Source organism: Aplysia californica, unplaced genomic scaffold, assembly GCF_000002075.1.
Source record: "Aplysia californica isolate F4 #8 unplaced genomic scaffold, AplCal3.0 scaffold00179, whole genome shotgun sequence".
Taxonomy (NCBI): domain Eukaryota; kingdom Metazoa; phylum Mollusca; class Gastropoda; order Aplysiida; family Aplysiidae; genus Aplysia; species Aplysia californica.
The window spans coordinates 78,377-83,227 of record NW_004797449.1 but is presented as its reverse complement, the minus strand read 5'-3'; the positions used below and the strand labels follow the sequence as shown (position 1 = coordinate 83,227).

At 39.9% G+C, this 4,851-nt stretch overlaps 1 protein-coding gene across 1 annotated transcript in view; it reads right to left on the bottom strand.

Annotated features, from left to right (window-relative positions):
* LOC101852693 overlaps positions 1–1,244 on the bottom strand; it is a gene marked incomplete in the record, with an annotated part of 48,499 nt that extends 47,255 nt beyond the window's left edge. Inside the window, 1 exon segment of the mRNA XM_013082522.2 lies at positions 1,047–1,244.
* Positions 1,245–4,851: the final 3,607 nt, after the last annotated feature.

The window sequence follows — 4,851 nt, the reverse complement described above, 5'->3', positions numbered from 1 at the left end:
CCCCCTCTCTCTCTCTCTCTCTCAGACGAGAGGATGACGACACCATGTTCATTTGACTGACTATCTATTCTATTATTGCAAACTCTACTGTCGCGAGGACGACCATGTTATGTAGCTGCTGATATTGCATACAAAATTTTATAACACTGCCAGCTGAAAGGACTTAACATGGAGACTGCCTAGTTACAAAATCCTCAAGCCCAATTCAAAGCGAGTTAAAACATAGATATATTCTCTATTCTTTTTCTTTTTAATTGATGGTGTCGACGTCAGTAGCAGTAGTAATAGTAGTAGTAATAGAAGTAGTAGTAGTAGTAGTAGTAGTAGTAGTAGTAGTAGTAGTAGTAGTAGTAGTAGTAGTAGTAGTAGTTGTTGTTGTTGTTGTTGTTGTTGTTATGTAGGCCAAGTTGTTGTTGTGTTCTTGTTGTACGTTTTACGGCACTTGAAATGCAAATAAGGTCATGGCCTTAGAAAGGCTGCAGATTAGAGATGTTGCAAGAAAGTAGGCCCTAACAAAATGCTTTAAAAAAAGAAGAGACAAAGGACCATGGATCATAGATGTTTGATGGGAAATACAGAGCAAATCACACCGGAGCCCCCGCCAACCATCCACGACGTGTGGGCGCTCATGCTCAGAGAGCGCGGTACAGGTGAGAACAAAAAAAACCCGCTGGCTTCACAGAGATGCAAACAAAGCGGTGTGGGGGAGGGAGGGGGTGGGGTCAAGGAAGGAACAACACCTCGAATCTTTGTTTAGTTTTAGTAACAGTTTTTCCAACGGCACATGCAACACAAACTGGTCATATAAGTGCCGAAGGTTAGAGGTATTAGATCTACTAGATCTAGATCTAGATATCTAGATCTAGATATCTAGATCTAAATCTAGAAAGTAACATGCAAAAAAGAAGCGATAAGGGCAATAGATCATGTTTGACAGGAAAGAAGGAAGAGCACCCGCCAACCACCCACATCTGGAATCTTGACCTCGCTGTGAGCAATAAACAAACAAGACGGACAGAGGGAGAGAGAGAGACATCATCACATACCTGACTGACGAGCGAGCCGGCAGGAAAGTCAAATAATCCGACACTATTGGTGAACACAAGAAGAATCGGGTTGGCCGGTTTGCGAGGGAAATAAACGGTGGCCACAGAAAGAAATTGTTATTTCACTGTGCACACACAAAACAGCCGTCCTCACCTACCGAGCTCCGTGTCACGGACTGGCTGGCACATCACGTCTGCCTGCGCGACATTGGCCAGAGTGATCGCCCTTGCTTCTATTTCTATTCCGCGCCACTGTTTCTCAAGCGATGTCGCATTTCGCCGGGGCAAGGCGGGGCCTTGGCTAGATTTCTGGTGCGCACCGGATCTAGGCTTACTCTAAACACCACCTGTCCAAGACAATCACCTGTACAAACGACCGATTCCCACTTCCCTCTTGCTTTTTAAAATTACAAAGACACTGTACAAGACGCCCAAATATCTTAAACAACAATTTTTCTCAACAACGGATTGCTGTCTTGGACAATTTGGATTTTTTCGTTTCCTTAGTGTGGGGCGGGGGTGGTGTGGAGAACTTTGGACTGTCAAGTTTAGTTAAAATAATATTGTTTGCTTAGAGGGGATCGCAGGCCGCTGCCATTCTCAGGGTAAAGACGGCGGGCCATTGTAAGAGGCAGATGAGGGGGATAGAGCTTTTGATCTACACAGGCGTGAGGACACATCGTTTCAACACCATCTATCTGCACGTACCTTGTGGGGCGTAAAAACAGCTATACTGATATTGACACAGATGCACTGTATGTGCGTGTGTGTAAATGTGCTTGTACGTATGTGTGTGTCTGCATATGTGTATGTTTGTGTGTGTGTGTGTGTGTGTGTGTGTGTGTGTGTGTGTGTGTGTGTGTGTGTGTGTGTGTGTGTGTGTGTGTGGTAGGGAGAAGAAGTGGAGGAGAAAGAGAGAGATGAAGGGGAGAGAAAGATAAACTAATGACATATAGGCCTACACTTGAATTATACTTTACTGGATCAGGCACTGCCATGACAGCCCACAAAAAAAAAACTATGATATCCTATACCGGGCATTATCATGGCCGCCCATAGACTTGAATTATAATACCCTAGACTGGGCACTGTCATGGCCGCCACTCTTTGCTGTCAGTGAAAAACTTCGCTTTGTTGGTGCGCACCATGGCCTCGCGTATAAAAGTATTCTAATTCTCTCGAATAAGTCAGAAACTGGGGCTTGAGGAGGACTCTGTGTGGTTATCGGTCTTTGGGGTGGATTGTGAAGAGGGAGAGGCGGAGCCACATGACGTCACTGTCTGTCAAATCCCATGCACGTCTGTGGTGTAGTGGTTAGGCTATTGGGTCAATAGAAGTGAGACGATGTCAATCCAGAATTTAGTTTCAAAGATTAATTGTCGTTTTGGGTTTTTTTAATACTTAGGAAATATTAATTCTACACTTTGCCAAAGCTATAACTGTCATAGACGTTTGTAATGAACTGAAAGAACATCATCAATGTTCACAAGTGTCATGGAGATCTAGTTCGAATCTTTTCTTTCTTTCTTTCTTTCTTTCTTTCTTTCTTTCTTTCTTTCTTTCTTTCTTTCTTTCTTTCTTTCTTTCTTTCTTTCTTTCTGCCTTTCCTTCTTTCTTTCTTTCTTTCATGGCGTTGTTCGCCCATTGCAGGAAATAGCCTTCCAACGACCTCCACTCTTGTTGTATCTGCTTCTTTCTGCGCCTAAGATGTACCTGTCTGCTCTCTGAAGTCATCTTGCCATTTTCCCTCTGATCCTCCTCTAGATCTTTTCTCGTCCTTGGCCTCCATTCTGTACATCGTTTTGTCCATCTATTGTCCTTTTTTTCTTCCGATGCAACCTCTATTGTTGGAGTGTAAATATCTGCTACTTTTGTTTTCTTTCGTATTTTTATGTGCTTTATTTGATCGTGTTTTCTTATATACAGAATCTCCTTTGCATTGCTGTCTCGTTGTCCTTGATTTCTTTAATACCGGTGTGGGCATTTGCATTGTCATTGAACCACAGGAGCTATTTACACGTCTTAGTGAACGTTATCTACTAATGGGAAATGCATTAACAAAACAAGATGGAGACCCCTTTGCCAATGCCGATAAAATTACTGTAACAATAATGGACTGATGCATATATGTTCACATTTATAAAAATTTGATTTATCAGGACGAGAGACCAATAGGAGAATCACCCCAGACAGGCTACAAAAATGTAATCTATAAAGACAATACTGTGGACAACGGAAACATTCCTCTTTATACAGTGTCTTGGTTTGTTTCACATGTTTTACCGGCAGATATGGAGAAAAAAACTTTATAAACAAATAGAACGAACGATAACCTTTAAATGGTGTAAAAGATCTAGTAGTCACATTTGTTTTTTTTATGAAGATAAAGATAAGGGGATCCCAATGCCGCTATGTTACGATTGGGATATCCGTTTCGAACAGGTCAGTGGGAAAGTTGTCAATGATAAATTAAGGAAATGGTTTCATTCTGGAGGAGTTTTCGTAACTTTGGTATTGATATTTTAGGTAACTGATATTATTTTAAAATTTAAAAAAATCTGAGCCTGTTATTCCAAAACTAGACAGCAGTTTATCTGGTGAGCTGTAAGGTTATATTTTGTAAATAATTTTAAGAAAAGTAAATTATTTTCTTTTCTTTTTAATAACAGAAAATAATCTTATACTTACTTTTATGAATTCAGATAAACCAACAAAAAGTTTATCTTTAAATGCACAGATAAATTTAACTTCTACATTTGTTTTATGACGCAAGTATACTTAGTGCTACTAGTGTCAGTGAAGTAAAAAATTCTCGACACACGGAATTCCAACTGTCTAGATTCTGGAAATGTACGTATATTATTGCTATGTCACTAGTATACTTGTACTTAAAGTCGCTAGTGTTAATTAACTTAATAATTCTTGTCACGCGGAATGTCGGCCTTCTAGAAGTTAGAAATTTTTAGTGTTACTTTTATCCCTTGTGAATTCTTTTTCCCACGTATAGCAGTTTGAAGCCTGACAGTTACTCCTTTGTAGATGTTTATGTATGTTTAGCTTTTTCACAATGAGATAATTTCGTCATTGACATTCCAGACCAAATCCTGGTCTCTGGGTTACCTTCACTAAAGAATCATCTACGGTTCTCTCAACAAGCCTAGCCTCGTTCACGTACCACCACCCGAGTTGCGAGCCGGCGAACAGTTTCCTCTCCCCCCAGTCTCCACAGTACTCCACACACAGACGCAAAGAGTGCATCGATCGATAGATGAGCCCGCGCCGACAGAGTTGATCCTATACTTCTCTCTCACTGCTACCATTCCGGTTACACCTTAATTTTATTATTTTTAAAAATAATAAATGTTGCACTTTAGCAGAATAGGAACGGCAGAATGTGAAAATAATATGCGTTTCATGTTTTGAACATAATAGTTCCGGTCCTTTCACACCGCTTTGCGTGGAACAGGCTGTTCTATATTATTCCTTTAACATTCCCCTGCCCACAACAACTACATTTATAATTAATTATTTTATAGTCCATTCACTTTTACCGGATCACATTTTCTTACAAGTTTCTCAAAATCTGTCTGTTGCGTTGCCCTGATTTCTTTCTATCTTTATTTTTTCAGTCTGTTTTTTGTCTAATTTTCGAGTCTTTCCATCTGCAAGCTAAGCGATTTATTCAAAGCGGCGAATTCCTTTTATTTATTTTTTTTTGGGGGGATACTATTATAAGATTCCTAATTTGAAAATTCGATTTTACAATAACAGTTTGTTTTTACTTTCTTTATTTATTTATTAAATT